Genomic DNA, 19,261 nt, shown 5'->3' on the forward strand with positions numbered 1-19,261 from the left:
AGACTGCAGTTCTCTTAGTGGACTGTTCAGTCACCTGAAAACTCACTTTTGGAGTGGAAGCAAGTCGTCCAGGATTTCGAGAGACTGCCTATGATGATGGGCAGGGATCAATTGCAGCAGGAACCTTATCCTCCTTGTCCTAGAGGGGTCGGGTAGTTGAATTTGGTATGCTGTGACCTTTTCTGTATTCTTTCTCAGGTCACGCTGGGAGAAAACTCGCGCTGCGCAGTGGGGCAAGTGGTCTCCCGGGCCGCGGGTGGCGCTGTTGCAGGCGGCGGCCGGAGAAGGCCAAGTACGGGCGGGGCTGCTCTTGGACACGGTTGAGCCTGAGGGGCCGGGACGAGCGGAGCCGAGCCGCTGCTGTGTTGTCGGGTTGTGCGATCGGAGGGGTGGGGGGAAATCGAGGCGGAGAGAAGGAGAGAGAGAGAGAGAGAGAGAGAGGATGAGAGGATGAGAAGCGTGGCAGCGGGTAGCACCGGCAGGGACAGGCGGTGAGTTATAAACAAAAAAAAACAACAACATGCCGCGGGTAAACGTGAGGCCCGGACCCTCGGTGGGCGGCGCGGCGAGCAGGAAAGAGTCGGGGCAGAAACGTCTGGGGACAGGCCGCGGTGTCCCTCCCTCTGCTCGCCTCCCCCCCCCCCCCCCCCCCGGGCGGCTGGAGGGGATTGACTCGGTGATTGAGGGGGCAGCAGGAACCCAGCTCCTGTCTGGGGGGCTCAAACATCGACTGCCAACCCATCCCGGGCCAGCCCAGCATCCCCCCCGGGCCAGCCCAGCATCCCCCCCGTCCCAGCCCAACATACCCCCACCCCCCCCCCCCCGTCCCAGCCCAACATCCCCCAGTCCCAGCCCGGCGTCCCAGTCCAGCATCCCCCCCCCCCCCCTCCCGTCCCAGCCCAGCATCCCCCCCCCCCGTCCCAGCCCAGCATCTCCCCCCCCCGTCCCAGCCCAGCATCTCCCCCCCCCCGTCCCAGCCCAGCATCCCCCCCCCCCCCCGTCCCAGCCCAGCATCCCCCCCCTTCCCGTCCCAGCCCAGCATCCCCCCCCCCCCCGTCCCAGCCCAGCATCCCCCCCCCCCCCCCCCCGTCCCAGCCCAGCATCCCCACCCCCCCCCGTCCCAGCCCAGCATCCCCACCCCCCCCCGTCCCAGCCCAGCATCCCCCCCCCCCCCCGTCCCAGCCCAGCATCCCCCCCCCCCCCCGTCCCAGCCCAGCATCCCCCCCCCCCCCCCCGTCCCAGCCCAGCATCCCCCCCCCCCCCCCCGTCCCAGCCCAGCATCCCCCCCCCCCCCCCGTCCCAGCCCAGCATCCCCCCCCCCCCCCCGTCCCAGCCCAGCATCCCCCCCCCCCCCCGTCCCAGCCCAGCATCCCCCACCCCCCGTCCCAGCATCCCCCCGTCCCAGCCCAGCATCCCCCCGTCCCAGCCCAGCATCCCCCCGTCCCAGCCCAGCATCCCCCCGTCCCAGCCCAGCATCCCCCCGTCCCAGCCCAGCATCCCCCCGTCCCAGCCCAGCATCCCCCCGTCCCAGCCCAGCATCCCCCCGTCCCAGCCCAGCATCCCCCCGTCCCAGCCCAGCATCCCCCCGTCCCAGCCCAGCATCCCCCCGTCCCAGCCCAGCATCCCCCCGTCCCAGCCCAGCATCCCCCCGTCCCAGCCCAGCATCCCCCCGTCCCAGCCCAGCATCCCCCCGTCCCAGCCCAGCATCCCCCCGTCCCAGCCCAGCATCCCCCCGTCCCAGCCCAGCATCCCCCCGTCCCAGCCCAGCATCCCCCCCCCCCACCGTCCCAGCCCAGCATTCCCCCCCCCCCACCGTCCCAGCCCAGCATTCCCCCCCCCCCCACCGTCCCAGCCCAGCATTCCCCCCCCCCCCACCGTCCCAGCCCAGCATCCCCCCGCCCCGTCACAGCCCAGCATCCCCCCCCCCCCAGTCCCCCGTCCCAGCCCAGCATCCCCCCCCCCCCCGTCCCAGCCCAGCATCCCCCCCCCCCCCGTCCCAGCCCAGCATCCCCCCCCCCCCCGTCCCAGCCCAGCATCCCCCCCCCCCCCGTCCCAGCCCAGCATCCCCCCCCCCCCGTCCCAGCCCAGCATCCCCCCCCCCCCCCCGTCCCAGCCCAGCATCCCCCCCCCCCCCCGTCCCAGCCCAGCATCCCCCCCCCCCCCCGTCCCAGCCCAGCATCCCCCCCCCCCGTCCCAGCCCAGCATCCCCCCCCCCGTCCCAGCCCAGCATCCCCCCCCCCGTCCCAGCCCAGCATCCCCCCCCCCGTCCCAGCCCAGCATCCCCCCCCCGTCCCAGCCCAGCATCCCCCCCCCGTCCCAGCCCAGCATCCCCCCCCCGTCCCAGCCCAGCATCCCCCCCCCCGTCCCAGCCCAGCATCCCCCCCCCCCCGTCCCAGCCCAGCATCCCCCCCCCCCCGTCCCAGCCCAGCATCCCCCCCCCCCCCGTCCCAGCCCAGCATCCCCCCCCCCCGTCCCAGCCCAGCATCCCCCCCCCCCGTCCCAGCCCAGCATCCCCCCCCCCCCGTCCCAGCCCAGCATCCCCCCCCCCCCGTCCCAGCCCAGCATCCCCCCCCCCCCCCCGTCCCAGCCCAGCATCCCCCCCCCCCCCCGTCCCAGCCCAGCATCCCCCCCTGTCCCAGCCCAGCATCCCCCCTGTCCCAGCCCAGCATCCCCCCTGTCCCAGCCCAGCATCCCCCCTGTCCCAGCCCAGCATCCCCCCCTGTCCCAGCCCAGCATCCCCCCCTGTCCCAGCCCAGCATCCCCCCCTGTCCCAGCCCAGCATCCCCCCCTGTCCCAGCCCAGCATCCCCCCCTGTCCCAGCCCAGCATCCCCCCCTGTCCCAGCCCAGCATCCCCCCTGTCCCAGCCCAGCATCCCCCCCTGTCCCAGCCCAGCATCCCCCCCTGTCCCAGCCCAGCATCCCCCCCTGTCCCAGCCCAGCATCCCCCCCCTGTCCCAGCCCAGCATCCCCCCCCTGTCCCAGCCCAGCATCCCCCCCTGTCCCAGCCCAGCATCCCCCCCTGTCCCAGCCCAGCATCCCCCCCTGTCCCAGCCCAGCATCCCCCCCTGTCCCAGCCCAGCATCCCCCCCCAGCCCAGCATCCCCCCCTGTCCCAGCCCAGCATCCCCCCCTGTCCCAGCCCAGCATCCCCCCCTGTCCCAGCCCAGCATCCCCCCCTGTCCCAGCCCAGCATCCCCCCCTGTCCCAGCCCAGCATCCCCCCCTGTCCCAGCCCAGCATCCCCCCCTGTCCCAGCCCAGCATCCCCCCCTGTCCCAGCCCAGCATCCCCCCCTGTCCCAGCCCAGCATCCCCCCCTGTCCCAGCCCAGCATCCCCCCCTGTCCCAGCCCAGCATCCCCCCCTGTCCCAGCCCAGCATCCCCCCCTGTCCCAGCCCAGCATCCCCCCCTGTCCCAGCCCAGCATCCCCCCCTGTCCCAGCCCAGCATCCCCCCCTGTCCCAGCCCAGCATCCCCCCCTGTCCCAGCCCAGCATCCCCCCCTGTCCCAGCCCAGCATCCCCCCCTGTCCCAGCCCAGCATCCCCCCCTGTCCCAGCCCAGCATCCCCCCCTGTCCCAGCCCAGCATCCCCCCCTGTCCCAGCCCAGCATCCCCCCCTGTCCCAGCCCAGCATCCCCCCCTGTCCCAGCCCAGCATCCCCCCCTGTCCCAGCCCAGCATCCCCCCCTGTCCCAGCCCAGCATCCCCCCCTGTCCCAGCCCAGCATCCCCCCCTGTCCCAGCCCAGCATCCCCCCCTGTCCCAGCCCAGCATCCCCCCCTGTCCCAGCCCAGCATCCCCCCCTGTCCCAGCCCAGCATCCCCCCCTGTCCCAGCCCAGCATCCCCCCCTGTCCCAGCCCAGCATCCCCCCCTGTCCCAGCCCAGCATCCCCCCCTGTCCCAGCCCAGCATCCCCCCCTGTCCCAGCCCAGCATCCCCCCCTGTCCCAGCCCAGCATCCCCCCCTGTCCCAGCCCAGCATCCCCCCCTGTCCCAGCCCAGCATCCCCCCCTGTCCCAGCCCAGCATCCCCCCCTGTCCCAGCCCAGCATCCCCCCCTGTCCCAGCCCAGCATCCCCCCCTGTCCCAGCCCAGCATCCCCCCCTGTCCCAGCCCAGCATCCCCCCCTGTCCCAGCCCAGCATCCCCCCCTGTCCCAGCCCAGCATCCCCCCCTGTCCCAGCCCAGCATCCCCCCCTGTCCCAGCCCAGCATCCCCCCCTGTCCCAGCCCAGCATCCCCCCCTGTCCCAGCCCAGCATCCCCCCCTGTCCCAGCCCAGCATCCCCCCCCCGTCCCAGCCCAGCATCCCCCCCCCCCCAGCCCAGCATCCCCCCCCCCCCCGTCCCAGCACCCCCCCCCCCCCCAGCCCAGCATCTCCCCCCCCCCCCCCCCGTCCCAGCATCCCCCCCCCCCCGTCCCAGCCCAGCATCCCCCCCCCCGTCCCAGCCCAACATCCCCCCCCCCCCCCCCCCCGGTCCCGGCCCAGCATCCCCCCCCCCCCCGTCCCAGCCCAACATCCCCCGTCCCAGCCCATCATCTCCCCCCCCCCCCCCCCCCCGGTCACAGCCCAGCATCTCCCCCCCCCCCGTCCCCGTCCCCGTCCCAGCCCCCCCTCCCCCCCCATCATCTCCCCCCCCCCCCCCCCCCCCCATCATCTCCCCCCCCCCCCCCCCCCCGTCCCAGCCCAGCATCCCCCATCCCCCCCCCCCCCCCCGTCCCAGCCCAGCATCCCTTCCCCCCCCCCCCCCCCCGTCCCAGCCCAGCATCCCCCCCCCCCCCATCCCAGCCCAGCATCCCCCCCCCCCCCCCCCCATCCCAGCCCAGCATCCCCCCCCCCCCCCCCCCCCCCAATCTCAGCCCAGCATCCCTTCCGCGCCCCCCCCCCGTCCCAGCCCAGCATCCCTTCCCCCCCCCCCCCCCGTCCCAGCCCAGCACATCCCCCCCCCCCCCCCCCCGGGCCAGCCAGAACACCCCCCGCCCCCTACCCGGGCCAGCCAGACCACCACCACCCCGGGCCAGCCAGCCCAGCACCCCCAGAGCCCAGCCCCCCAGGGCCAGCCCAGCATTGCTCATAACCTTGAATTTGTTCACCACAACCGGTTCTTCAGTCCTCCTCTTCAGTCGGTTTCTGCCGCCAATCTGCACCACAAACTTGCCACCACCCTTTTTTTTAAATATATTAAGTCAGACTTCCCAATTATATAGTGAGAAGTTCCTCTTCTGCATCTTTTTCCCCTTTTTTTTTAATGAAGACGTCTCTTCAGCCCCCTCTCTCGCCTCTGAACCTGAAGGTTTTGGGTTTCAAGTCCCCACCCAGAGACTCAAATCTAGGCTGACACTCCCAGTGCAGTGCCGCACTGTCAGACGTACCGTCTTTCAATTGAGATGTTAAACCGTCTGCCCTCGCAGGTGGACGTTAAAGATCCCATGGTGCTATTTCGAAGAAGAGCAGGAGAGTTATACCTGTTGTCCTGGCTGTTATTTATCCCATAATCAACATCGCTAAGACAGATTATCTGGTCATTATCACATTGCTGTTTGTGGGAGCTTGCTGTGCGCAATTTGGCGGCCGTGTTTCCTACATTACAACAGTGACTACACGACAGAAATTACTTCATAGGCTTTAAAGCGCTTTGGAACGTCCGGTGGTCATGAAATGCGCTACAAAAATGCAAGGTCTTTTGTCGTCCTTAATGTTTAAGGTGGGAAAACAGAAAATGCTTTCTTGTATCTGATTTTATAAAACAATTTTTATTTGCATTGCATCATCAGCTATTTTCATCCTCTGCCTGGAAGTAATCATTTTTCAGTTTTATGGAAACCAATTTCATCAACTGCATGGAGCCACATTCATGTTATTATTGACTGGAGGTGTGTTTTTGCTGAATATTCATGTAGATATATTTATTTTTACCAGTTGTATGGAGGTACATTTTTATTACCAAATGATGGGGTGGATGCATTCTGATTATTTACATACCTGCTTTAGTGAGTTCATCTTGAAAGTGTATCTGTATGTGGGCTGGGGAGGACAGCTGTTTAACTGGGTTTCTGATTTTTCTCATTTTTGGATTATGTATGCAAATTTCATGCATGATATTTCCCTGGGATTAATAATTAAAAGGTGAAGAAAGGGAAAGACAGTTGCATTTGCCTGAGCCCAGTTCATAAAATAATCTTGTTTAAATTGCATTTTTAAATATAGGAGTTGTAACAAGTAACACTCTGCATATTTCAAAAAATGCTATTTGCGATTTTATTTCGCTTTCTCCTCCCCAATTATTCAACCATATTCTGACCAGCAACCATCAAAGTGTTGTACTGCTGGGGCGGTAGTGTAATGATGTGGGACAGGCGTTATATCCACCATCAATGCTGCTCTTTGGTTAGCAGAGAAGCCAGAGAAGCCGTTTGATAGTATGGGTTTACAGCCCTGTCCACATTCCTCCATTATCTCTCCTCCCACCTTGAAAAAAAAAAGTGCAGCACACTAGTGTGACCAAGTTGGACATCAGATATTCAGGCTAAGACGAGGAACTCTCATACCTTAAATGTGAGTCACTTAAATACTGCCGCTTAACTAAGACTGTAATACATCTTTAAAATGGTAACTTGCGCAACTTGCTCCGCATGATTGAGATTTGATGAGGTAGCACAAAACTATTGCCAGGCAATCTGAGGGTAAATTCAATGTCAAATTTAGTAGTCCGCCTGCAAGCTTTGGCACAAAGAGGGGAATAGAGAAGGGAAGGAGATTTGTGCTGCAGCACAACTTTGTGTGTCCATTGTGACTGAGAATAGTGCTTTGACTTTCATATCCTATTTAACAAGTAACAAGTTTTAATAGTCGGTAATGAGATAATCCTGGAACATATTTATTGCTGTGCTGTAGCGAAATCTTCCTTGTAATGTATTTTTGTCACCATAGTGGGGCAGTGTCATTATTTGATGTGGTACAAGCTGGGAATGAAAATAACAACATAGCCAGCCTTTGTTCTGTAGCTGCGCTGTAAAATTGTGCATAGCGTTCTATAACTTGTACTGAAATTTGTCTCATTTAAATGTGTACGCTTTAGTATATGACCCCAAATTGTATGGAAAGTTTTTTTTAATGCAGCCATAGACTAGAAAACAAACTGGTTTTGACTGTGCTGTCCTTCAGGGAGTGCATTATGATGAGAAGCAAGTGTGTCACTCCAGGTGGTGGGGAAAATGCAGCATAACAGCAGTTCTTGATTCATGATACCAGGTGGACGAGCAAAGCCATTCGCCCCATAATTCATGCATCCAAAAAGATCATTAAATCTGTGCTTTGCAGCATCTGATTGTTTCTTTAAAAATTCACGGATTTTCGCTTCCACACTCTTTGGTAGTTAATTCCATACTTTCATCACTGTTGAATAATTTTCTGAGATTCGTCCTAAATTTATCTTTTAATGGTTGGAACATGTGTCGTCTCCTCCTACTTTTGCAATTTAATTTAAAGTAATTTACCTTTTCCATTCCCGTAACTATCATGTACCTCCTCCTGTAAGATAGTTTTTTTTATTCATTCTGGATGTGGGCGTCGCTGGCAAGGCCAACATTTATTGCCCATCCCCAATTGCCTTTGAGAAGGTGGTGCCTTAGATAGCTCCAGTTTTTACTCATAATTTGAACCGAGGGACCAGCCTTGTAGCTCTTTTCTGCACTGGCTTCTAAACTTGAGTGTCGACCTTGTGTTTTGGCAACCAGAACTAGATGCAATATGCAATCTGACTTAAGCACCATATGTATCAATCACAAGTTCCTGTGACATATTCTGTTCTGGCTATGTAGTTTAATATTCCGTTAGTTTGTTGATTACCGCTCACCATTAGCCAGACATGTTTAGAGTCCAGTCTACCAAGACTCCTTGGTCTCTGTCATCCATGGCTATTTTAATACCTTGTCCCTACATTACAACATTACACTTTAAAAATGCTTCATTGGCTGTGCAGTGCTTTCAGGGGTCCTGAGCTTGAGAGATGCCAAATAAATGCACGTTTGTTCTTTATCCCTCTTAGTTCAAAGTTGCTCAACTTCAATTATCTAAAAATGGAATTTCTTTAACGCTGAAATTCCCACAATTATCTGTTATTTACATAGCTGAATTCAAATTGCTGGATCATTCAAATTGTTTAGCGCAAAAAACCCCCCTGAATTATCAGGAGTAGACTGTTGTGTACAGTAACACTTTAAAGTGATTGAATAAAATTCAGTCTCGAGCAGGATTATAAGAATTGTAAAAAAAAAAATAGAATTTATGCCAGAGGTTTTACGATGTAGAATAAAGATACATTACTGCACAGTACAGTACAAGGCCATGATTCTGTAAACAGTTTAAAAAAACAGTAAGTAAAAGCTTGAGTGATTTATGACCATTCTCTGAAGGTTGATTAATGCCTTTAATTCATTCTGCGGTATTTTTTATTTTGAATACATGTTAAGTATATTAAAGCTAATTTCTTAGGACTGTAGTTGGTAAATTAGGGTGATTGCTCGAAGGCATATCTGCATGTTTAGAAATCAAGACCGTCACACAATTATTTGTGTCCCACAGAAATTCCAGATATTTTCAGTATGGAGGAGTTCCTTTTGATATCACTACACCGACATAGTTGCAAAGATTGAGCTTGGTGTCAAAATGGCACAGTTGGTGGCATTTTAACCCAAAGACTAATAGCATCATAGACAGTCCCTCGAAATGAGGATGACTTGCTTCCATGCCAAAAAGGGATGAGTTCACAGGTGTTTCAATGAAGGACCTAACATTCCAGATCCCGAACTACATGTTGAAGGGTGGAAAATGCCTGTGCTTAGATTTTTTTTAATGTGTGGTGGCTGTTGCACACCAGCCACCCAAGCTAGGTCTTGGTCCAGTGGCAAGGATTAACCAAGACTAACTGGAGACCAGCTCTGCTGCACAGACCTAGTGTGCGCTGGCCCGTGCTGCCCTGGGCCCTCGCCTCTTCTGGGCCCCGAACTCACGCCTCTCCTGGGCCCCGGTCACTTCTCTCTACAGACTCTTGCCGCTCCTTTCCCCCCCCCCCCCCCCCCCTCCTGCTGTGCCTGCCCGCACTCCAATCAGCGACCTGGCTTCGCAGCCGTCGCCCTCCTGCAGCAGCACATGCTACTCCCTGCAGGGGTATGCCGCCGCACGCTGCTCCCTCCAATGACCCGGCCTGCTGATGGTCTTGCAGGCTGGGACCGCGCCGACTTCCGGGCCGGGCCACCGCACATCATGTGAGCAGTGCTTGTCAGCAGGTTAATGAAGCACCACTGTAAATATTAAAGAATACTAGATACTTTGCAGTGTGTTTCAAGGGAATAATGCAATTTGAGGGAGGAGTACATGTGCACTGATATAATCCTCTTCCTAATACCGTATGAGGAAAGTGTATGACCAGACGACTTGGTATCAAAGCCTTATTATCTGTACTGACATCTGTCTCAGGCCAAACTTTATGATAGCACCAACAAATGCCAAGTGTATATATCATTTATATCTTGACCTTTCTGTAGTGTTAAAAAGACTTGGATTTATATAGCGCCTTTCACACCGGGCGTCTCAAAGCACTTTACAGCCAATGAAGTACTTTTGGAATGTAGTCACTGTTGTAATGTAGGAAATGTGGCAGACAATTTGCATACAGCAAGCTCCCACAAACAGCAATGTGATAATGACCAGATCATCTGTTTTTTGTTATGTTGATTGAGGAATAAATATTGGCCAGGACACAAGGGGATAACTCCCTTGCTCTTCTTTGAAATAGTGCCATGGGATATTTTACATCCACTTGAGAGCAGAAGGGACCACGGTTTAACCTCTCATCTGAAAGACAACACTTCCAACAGTGCAGCACTCCCTCAGCACTGCACTGGAGTGTCAGCCTAGATTTATGTGCTCAAGTCTCTGGAGTGGGACTTGAACCCACAACCTTCTGACTCAGAGGCGAGAGTGCTTGCGACTGAGCCAAAGCTGACGCTGTTAGGGAATGGGAGCACTTTCCAGAGTCTTCATTGAGCAATCCCATGTTGGAGATGGCACAGTTGGGACAATAGCATTTCCTCACACTCGATCTCCATAATTAAGAGCAGTACCTGGATTATGAATGTAGTTTTCATTCTCACGAGAATTCCTTGCATTGAGATTGAATGTGTTCATTGAGAGTTGGTTACAAAAAAGGGCGATATAGGGAAGTTAAACTAATGTTCACAGTGAGGATCAGGAAAAACGTCTGTACTCTAGGAGCGCTAAATTGGCCTCATCCCAACCTCCGAAAAACCTTTCTCTCCCCACCCCTGCACACTCGTCTTGTCATGGCTTTGATTTAAGTTGTCATCTGGGGCGGGGGAAAAAAATCTTGCATCTCAACGCAGTCGTTGATCTGATCCTGACTTGAAACACACTCCAGTCTTGGTTATACCTTATTATTGATGAAGGCGATTGAATGAAAGATAGCTGCTGCATTACAATAAAAAGATTGCTTCCAAAGCAGACCTGGCAGTATTAGACGTTCTACATCAGAGGATTGCTATTGATTGGCGCACGCCCCGTTAGCAGCATTACCCAAAATAATGTGAAATCTCCTGAAGCACGCATTCTTCAAAAGAAAGAAGATACTAAAATAAAACTTGTGTTATGTGGTACAGGTTGGATGTCCCTTATCTGGCACCCTCGGGACCTGGCCTGTGCCGAATAAGGGATTTTGTTGGACAACGGGAGGTCACGCCACCCCCCCCCCCCACCAGACTTACCGGTTACTGCTGACTTGGGGCACCAACAGCACCCACGCTGTGTTCTTGGGCTGACCTCCTGACTTCCCGCAGCCCGCCCGCCTCCTCCCCTCCTCCGGCGGCCCGCTGCCCGCCGACTTCCCAATTTGGGAATTTTATTCCTGATCTATCCTTGTCCTTATCCATAACTACCTTGAATCTGACTGAATTATGGTCACTGGCAACCAAGTGCTCTCCCGCTGACACCCCTTCCACTGCCCAGCTTCAGTCTCCAAAACTAAGTCCAGAACCGCCCCCTCCTATTTTGGGCTTGTTGCATACTGATTACAAAAGTTCTCTTGAATGCATTTTCGGAATTCCACACCCTCTATACCCTTCACACTATATTTGTCCCAATCAATATTAGGATAATTGAAATTCCCTATTACTGCCCTATGGTATTTGGACTTCACAGAAATTTACCTACAACATTGCATTTCTATCTCCCTCCCACTGTTTGGGGGTCCATATGGCCTCATTTGATCCCTCTAACATATCATCCCTCCTCACAGCTGTAATAGTTTCTTTATCACAATCCCCCACTCCCTCTGTCTTGTCTAAAAATCCTGTAACCAGGAGTATTGAGCTGCCAAACCTCCTCTTTCAACCATGTCTCCAATGGCTGTAATGTCATATTCCCAAGTGTCTATCTGTGCTCTCAGCTCATCCACCTTATTCGCTATACTCCTTGCATTGAAGTATATACCATTTAGCACAGGAAGACCTCCTTGATTACTACTTACTAACCCTTGTTTCCTCTGTCTTACAAATTCACTTTCTACATTTTGTTTTGCAATTTCAGCTTTATTTCCTTACCTATTGAATTTATTCTCAGGTTCCCATCCCCCTGCCAAGCTAGTTTAAACTCTCCCTAACAGCACTAGCAAAAAACCCCACGAGGACATTGGTCCTGGTGCTGTTGAAGTGCAACCCGTCCGATTTGTACAGGTCCCACCTCCCCCAGAAGCGGTCCCAATGCCTCAGGAATTTAAAGCCCTCCCTCCTGCACCAACTTTCCAGCCACGCGTTTGTCCTCTCTATCCTTCTATTCTTGTACTCATTAGCACGTGGCACCGGTAGTAACCCGGAGATTACAACCTTTTGAGATCCTACCTTTTAATTTTCTTCCTAGCTCCCTAAATTCTGCCTGTAGGACCTCATCCTTCTTTCTGCCTATGTCGGGGCCGATATGGACCATGACCTCTAGCTGTTTACCCTCTCCCCAGAATGCCCTGTGTCCACTCTGTGACATCCTTGACCCTGGCACCAGGGAGGCACCATACCATTCTGGAGTCATGGCTATGGACTCAGAAACGCCTCTCTATTCCCCTAACTATTGAATCCCCTACCACTACAGCTCTTTTGTTCTTTGTCCCACCCCTCCTGTGCAGCTGAGCCACCTGTGGTGCCTTGGACTTGGCTCTGGCTGCGCTCCCCAGAGACGACACCGCCCTCAGGAGAAACGCGGAGCTCGAGTAGTTGACGCTGGAGACACCTTCTGCACACATGGTTGTCTAGGCTGCGCGAAGCGTCCAGGACTTCCCACATGCCACAGGACATGCACTCCACAGGACTGAGCTGCCTTGCCATCCCTCTAATTAGACTTATCTGTTATAAAGGAGTCATACGTATTAATCAACTACTCGCCGGCCTCCCGCTTCTCATTGACCTCCGGGCCTCCCACTCTCTGGCTGCGAGTCGTGCTCTCCAGTTTAATTGTCCTCCGCCATTCACGACTGGATGTGGCAGGCCTGCAAAGCTTTGATCTGATCCGTTGGTTGTGGGGTCGCTTAGCTCTGTTGAGAGCATGCTGCTTATGATTTTTAGCATGCATGTCGTCATCATAAGCAGTTCCTCGAAACGAGGATGACTTGCTTCCACGCCAAAAAAAAAGGATGAGTTCATAGGTGTTTCGAATGAAGAACCTGAACTACATCCTCAAGGATGGAAGATGCCTGTGCGTGGATTTTTTTAACGTGTGGTGGCCATTGCACACCAGCCATCACACGGGCTTGACAGAGCTAGGTCTTGGTCCAGTGGCAAGGATTACCCAAGACAACTGGAGACCTGCTCTGCTGCACGGACCTAGTGCGCACACATCGCAGTGTGGGCTGGCCCGTGCTGCTCCATGCATGTAGTCCTGTGTTGTAGCGGCCCCCGGTTGGCACCTCATTTTAGATACACCTGGTGTTTCTCTTGGCATGCTCTTCTACACTCCTCATTGAATCAGCGTTGTTCCCCTGGCTTGATGGTAATGGTGGAGTTTGGGATATGCCAGTCCATGAGGTTACAGATTGTGCTGGAGTACATTTCTGCTGCTGCTAATGGCCCACAGTGCCTCATGAATGCCCAATTTTGAGCTGCTAGATCTGTTCTGAATCTGTCTATTTAGCACGGTGGGAGTGCCACACAACACGATGGGGGATCTCCTCAGGTGAAGATGGGATTTTGCCTCCCCAAGGACTGTGCGGTGGTCACTCCTACCAATACTGTCATGGACAGATTGGTGAGGATGAGGTCAAGTAGGTTTTTCCCCTCGTGATAGTTCTCAAACCACCTGCCGCAGGCCCAGTCTGGCAGCTGTGTTCTTCAGGACTAGGCAGCTCCATCAGTGGTGGTGCTACTGAGCCAATCTTGGTGATGGACAGTGAAGTCCCCCATCCAGAGTACATTCTGCGCCCTTGCTATTCTCGGTGCTTCTTCCAAGCGGTGTTCAAAATGGAGGAGCACTGATTCATCAGCTGAGGGAGGGTGTTGGGTGGTAATCAGCAGGACGTTCTCTTGTCCAGGTTTGCCCTGATGCCATGAGACTTCATGGTGTCCGCAGCCAATGTTGAGGACTCCCAGGGCCACTCCCTCCTGACTGTATATCACTGTGCCGCCACCTTGGGTGGGTCTGTCCTGCTGGTGGGACAGGACATACCCAGGGATGGTGATGGAGGAGTCTGGAACATTGGCTGAAAGGTATGATTCTGTGCTGGCTGTGGTTTTGTTGTGTCCCAATCCGGTGCCACAGAATCAACCACATGAAAGTAGGCCAGCATTATTTAGGATTTGTTGCAAGTTGAATTTGAGATAGCAGAATGACTGCCTTTGAAATAGATGCCAGAAATAAACATACATCTCAAGCTTACTTATCAATTAAACTTGGTCAATATGAATATAACGGTCACAGTCTCTTTTTATAGTATGTTACGAACCAAAGCTGCAGTGATGTGGTTTGCAAAAAAATGCTTGATCAATTGGAGACAGATCTTTCTTGCAGATCCCAAGATAATTAAAGCTGAGGGGCGCCATTCAATTCATCTTAGTTCATCCATCCAAAAATAACCCAAAATCCTCCCATTGCAGCATCCCTTGCTATTGAGGGAGTACAGCGAAGGTTCACCAGATTGATTCCTGGGATGGCAGGACTGACATATGAGGAGAGACGAAATCAATTGGGCTTGTATCCACTGGAGTTTAGAAGAATGAGAGGGGATCTCATAGAAACATATAAAATTCTGACGGGATTAGACAGGTGAGAGGCAGGAAGAATGTTCCCGTTGCTGGGGAGTTCCAGAACCAGGGGTCACAGTCTAAGAATAAGGTGTGAGCCATTTAGGACCGAGATGAGGAGAAACTTCTTCACCCAGAGAGTGGTTAACCTGTGGAATTATCTACCGCAGAAAGTTGTTGAGGCCAGTTCGTTAGATATATTCAAAAGGGAGTTAGATATCGCCCTTATGGCCAAAGGGATCAAGGGGTAGGGCGAGAAAGCAGGAAAGGTGTACTGAGGTTGAATGATCAGCCATGATCTTATTGAATGGTGGTGCAGGCTCGAAGGACCAAATGGCCTGCTCCTGTACTTAATTTCTATGTTTCTATCCTGTGGCCCTGAAATTCAGTCTTGCAAAAGCCGGTTTTTGGTGCGCAATGCGCATACACCGAAAACCGGCTTTTCCGATCTGTCAAGATATCTCTTGACAGATCTTCCGCATCCCCGGGAGAAGGGCATCTGCGCAGGCAAGATTGGGCTATTTGCCCAGCGAATGACCTTCAAACTCTTGCGCCTGGAAAAGCAGGCACATAGCCTACTTTTACCAGCGTAAGAGTTTTAAAACATAGAAAAATAACATTTAAATACACATTTTTATCGTTTAAAAACCCTGTCCACTAAGGTAAGTTTATTTAAACCCTATTAAAACACATTTTGTAAACAAAATACCCAAAATATATTTTTTTTCTAAAACATTTAATTAACTTTAATTTCAATTAATTTTAAATATGTGTGGTGTTTTTTTTATTTATTAGGCTGTGTTTGGGTGTTTTAGGGAGTTATTCTCATTGATAGTAATGGGAACTTAGTAATGGGAACTCCGATTTTACATCAATGAGAATACTGTGCCGTGATTGGTGGTCCAGGCCCACGTGACTGCAGCTTCTCCGCCCGTATCTAGAAAACGCGGACGTGCTGCGAAGTGCGTGGAAAGTCCTCCTCCGACTGGAATTGAAGGCGCCTCTGGGATCACCAGGTACTTTTGTAGAAAAATTTCGGGTTGGAGGCGTTCATCCGAAGGAAACCTCCAACAGGAATTTCAGGGCCAATGTGCTCTAAAATAATTGCAGAAGTTTTCACCTCTACTCAATCAGAAGTCAATTTGGTTACCTTTAGTACAAAGAACTTCCCGATGTTAGATCTAAATTTGCCTTTCATTAGCTTGAACCCATGTTCCTTAGTTCTATACATGCAATTTACTTTGAAGTATTTTTCCACATTTGCTTTTTCCATGCGATTAACTATCTTATATATACTTTAAAATCATGTCTTGCCTATCTCCTTTCAAAAACTGAAAAGCATGATTTTTTTTTCAAACTTTAACTCGGATCTTTGACACTGGGGATCAGCCTCATGCCTGTTTTCGCCACTGCCACCAATGCTTGAATGTTTCCCTTGTGTTTTGGTGGCCAGAACTGGGCACAGCACTTAAGATGTGATTGGGCCAGAGCACGATCATGATTTGTCTGACTTGTATTCTACTGTTCTAATGTAGTTCGACATTCTATCGCCTTTGTTGATTGTTGCTCTGCATTGGCTGGACATGTTGACCATCACGTCTGCGAAGACTCCTAGGTCTCTTTCAACTGAGATGGATGGAATGGGAGGTGATTCATGTGGAGTATAAACACCAGCACACAAGTTTGGCTGAATTACCTGTTTCTGTGCTGTATATTCTGTGTAACTTCATTACTTATTTCAGCACCATTAATGCAATATACATGTCGCCGATTTTTTTTTTTCCTTCCTATCAGTATTATCTGTCACTTTTCACAGTAAAATTTCATCTGCCATTTTACTGCATATTTATGTATTTTGTACAAGCCTTTAATAGTTTTTGAGCTGCGGTCTTTGATTCCAATGCCTCTGTTACTAATTTGCTTTGAGCTTCTGAATCTTGGCCATTGATCTAAATTAGAAACTGGGTTTATTGAAGACTGCTGAGGCCTTCCGACAGAGACCTATGCAGTGGATCAGATGCGACAATGAACATTTGAAGCAAAAATGGAGCAGGAGAGCTCAATGGTGCCATATCTCAGCTGCAGATAATAAACATTTGACAGACGAATTGGTCACTTGAGACACACAAAGGAGTTCAGATGAGTGGTGAATCCTATACAAATGGTTCACACAGATTGAAGGACAATTGCACGTCTTTATTCCTCCTGATTATGATCCTCCTGATTGAGAACTTTTTTCACCCAGAGGGTGGTGGGGGGTCTCAAACTCACTGCCTGAAAGGGTGGTAGAGAAAGAAATCCTCATCGCATTTAAAAAGTGCTTGGATATGCATTTGAAGTGCTGTAACCTGTAAGGCCACGGACCAAGAGCTGGAAAATGGGATTAGGCTGGATAGCTCTTTTTTGGCTGGCACAGACATGATGGGCTGAATGGCCTCCTTCCGTGCCATACATTTCTGAAAGAGAGGTGGGAAGCTATACCCTGCAATGGATAAAACATTTGATTTCTCCATGGGTCTGACCTCTGGTACCACACTGAAAACAGGACCTTCAGAACAAATCTTTACAATTCTTGTCCATCTTTGCATTATTCACATTTTGGAAAAAAAAAACAAAAGAGCTACTGAAAGATAGTGAGTAAATGCACAGTTCATTGTAGTAATAGGCCCTTCTGATCACAGCATACTAAATTCAATTACTCAGCAACTCTAGGCCAAAGAGGATAAAAGTCAGCTACGGTTCCTACTGTAATTGATCCCTGCTAGATAGTGTGTGGTAGACATTGGGCAAGAACTGGATCTGGCTCAGCTGTGGTAGTGCCACTGCCAAATCGAATGTCCATTTGGGGAAGCCAACGACTGGCAGTACCCACAGAGTAATCCCCGGCATTCAAGCCTTGTGCGGGGAGGAGGGAATCCAGCAAAAATGCAGTTACACAAGAACAAGAAATAGGAGCAGGAGTAGGCCATTTGGCCCCTCGAGCCTGATCTGCCATTCAATGAGATCATGACTGATCTTCTATCTCAACTCCACTTTCCTGCACTATCCCCATATCCCTTGATTCCCTTAATATTCAAAACTCTCTCGATCTTTTTCTTGTATATATTTAAAGACTGAACCTCCTCAGCCCTCTGGGGTAGAGAATTCCAAAGATTCACCACCCTCCTGAGAGAAGACGTTTCTCCTCATCTCAGTCCTAAATGGCCGACCCCTTATTTTGAGACTGTGACACCTGGTTTTAGACTCCTCAGCCAGAGGAAACATCCTCCCTGTCAAGCCCTGTAATAATTTTGTATGTTTCAATGTGATCACCTCTCATTCTTCTAAACTCGAATATAGGTCTACTCTACTCAATCTCACCTCAAAGGACAATCCTCCCATCCCAGGAATCAGTGGTGAACCTTTGTTGCCTCCTTCGGCAAGTATATCCTTTCTTGGGTAAGGAGACCAAAACTGTAAACAATACTCCAGATGCGGTCTCAGCAGGCCCCTATATAATTGCAATATGACCCTCTTGTAATAAAGGCCAACATACTATTCCTTTCTTAATTGCTTGCTGTACCTGCAGGAGTTATAATTGGGAGGTACATGCAATGCCACTAATAGGATGTTAGAATCCATCAGCAAGACCATCCAAGCTTGACGTAACTCAGAAAAATAATTACAAAAAAGACTCGCATTTATATAGCGCATTTCACAACCTCAGGCCGTCCCAAAGTGCTTTATGTCCAATGAAGTACTTTTTGAAGTGTAGTCACTGTTGTAATGTGGGAAATGCGGCAGCCAAATTGCAGCAAACTCCCACAAACAGCAATGTGATATTGACTAGATAATCTGTTTTTTTTGCTGTTGATTGAGGGATAAATATTGGCCAGGACACTCGGGGTAACTCCTCTGCTCTTCTTTGAAATATTGCCATAGGATCTTTTACATCCACCTGAGAGGGCAGACTCTGTTTAACGTCTCATCTGAAAAACAGCACCTCTGACAGTGCAGCACTCCCTCAGCACTGCGCTGGAGTGTTAGCCTATATTTTGATGCTCAAATCTCTGGAGTGGGACTTGAACTCACAACCTTCTGAGTTGGGTTCGAATGCTACCGATTGAACCACAGCTGATACTCCCCACTAGTTCCTGTATGGAAACATTAATAAACTTTTAGTCCTGAATTTCTGTCATTCAGAACTTTTGTGATGGAGATTGAAAAGTACAATCTTTGTGCATTGGTACCTTGGTCACGGGCACAACTAAGCAAGGAAATGGGTTGAAGTTGCTTTTATTATGCCAGAAAGTAGTAGAATAAAAATACCTCGAAGGTGAGGTGCTCAGTCGCTCAGCTTCAGAAAAGGAATTGTCGGAGAATAATTTGTACCAAGGCATTTGCTCAGGCTAAGCAATTCTCTTAGGATGACGTACATCAGTCTTCTTTCCCCCGTTAGAGCAAGCCTTTAAGCTCTAGATTGAAACAACTGCATTGTAGGTGATGAAAGACTGATACAAGAATGCAGTAATTACTTGGACAGCCTTCAGTCCTGTGATTGGTATCGGTGACCATATCTAGTTCATTACTTGATGCCTGCTTTTCTTTTCCTGCTCCGCATTTGCCATTAATATGGGCAATTTCTCCAAAATAAGTTGGGAGGGGGAAGAATAGTGTCAGATTCCCGCTGAACTTTTCTGTCGAAGCAGAGATCACGGTGCTAAGTGCAGCCGGCTGCTGCTGACCTGACATGGAAAAGATGGGAGGGCTTATGAATGTGTATGACTAGTGCTGGGGCTGATGTGATTGTAACTTGCAAGTTCAAGTTGCACCACGGAACTAAAACTAGAGGGCATGATCTTAGAATAAGGGGCTGCCCATTTAGAACTGAGATGAGAAATTTCTTCACTGAGGGTTGTGAATCTGTGGAATTCGCTGCCTCAGACAGCTGTGGAAGTTGAAACATTAAATAAATTTAAGACAGAAATAGACAGTT

The 19,261-nt window shown here is 52.1% G+C and overlaps 1 protein-coding gene across 6 annotated transcripts in view; it reads left to right on the forward strand.

Moving 5' to 3' along the window:
- The first annotated feature begins 320 nt into the window (after positions 1-320).
- Positions 321-19,261, forward strand: part of nipa2 (NIPA magnesium transporter 2) — a 53,254-nt gene continuing 34,313 nt past the window's right edge. For 4 of the 6 annotated variants that reach the window (XM_070892477.1, XM_070892478.1, XM_070892476.1 and 1 more), the window contains exon 1: positions 321-491. The gene's annotated coding sequence lies outside the window, so the exon portion shown is untranslated. Of the gene's footprint in view, positions 492-15,101; positions 15,303-19,261 lie in introns of all 6 variants that reach the window. The other 2 variants (XM_070892479.1, XM_070892480.1) reach the window with 1 other exon arrangement.

This window comes from Pristiophorus japonicus, chromosome 10 (genome assembly GCF_044704955.1).
Source record: "Pristiophorus japonicus isolate sPriJap1 chromosome 10, sPriJap1.hap1, whole genome shotgun sequence".
In the NCBI taxonomy this organism is placed as follows: Eukaryota; Metazoa; Chordata; class Chondrichthyes; family Pristiophoridae; genus Pristiophorus; species Pristiophorus japonicus.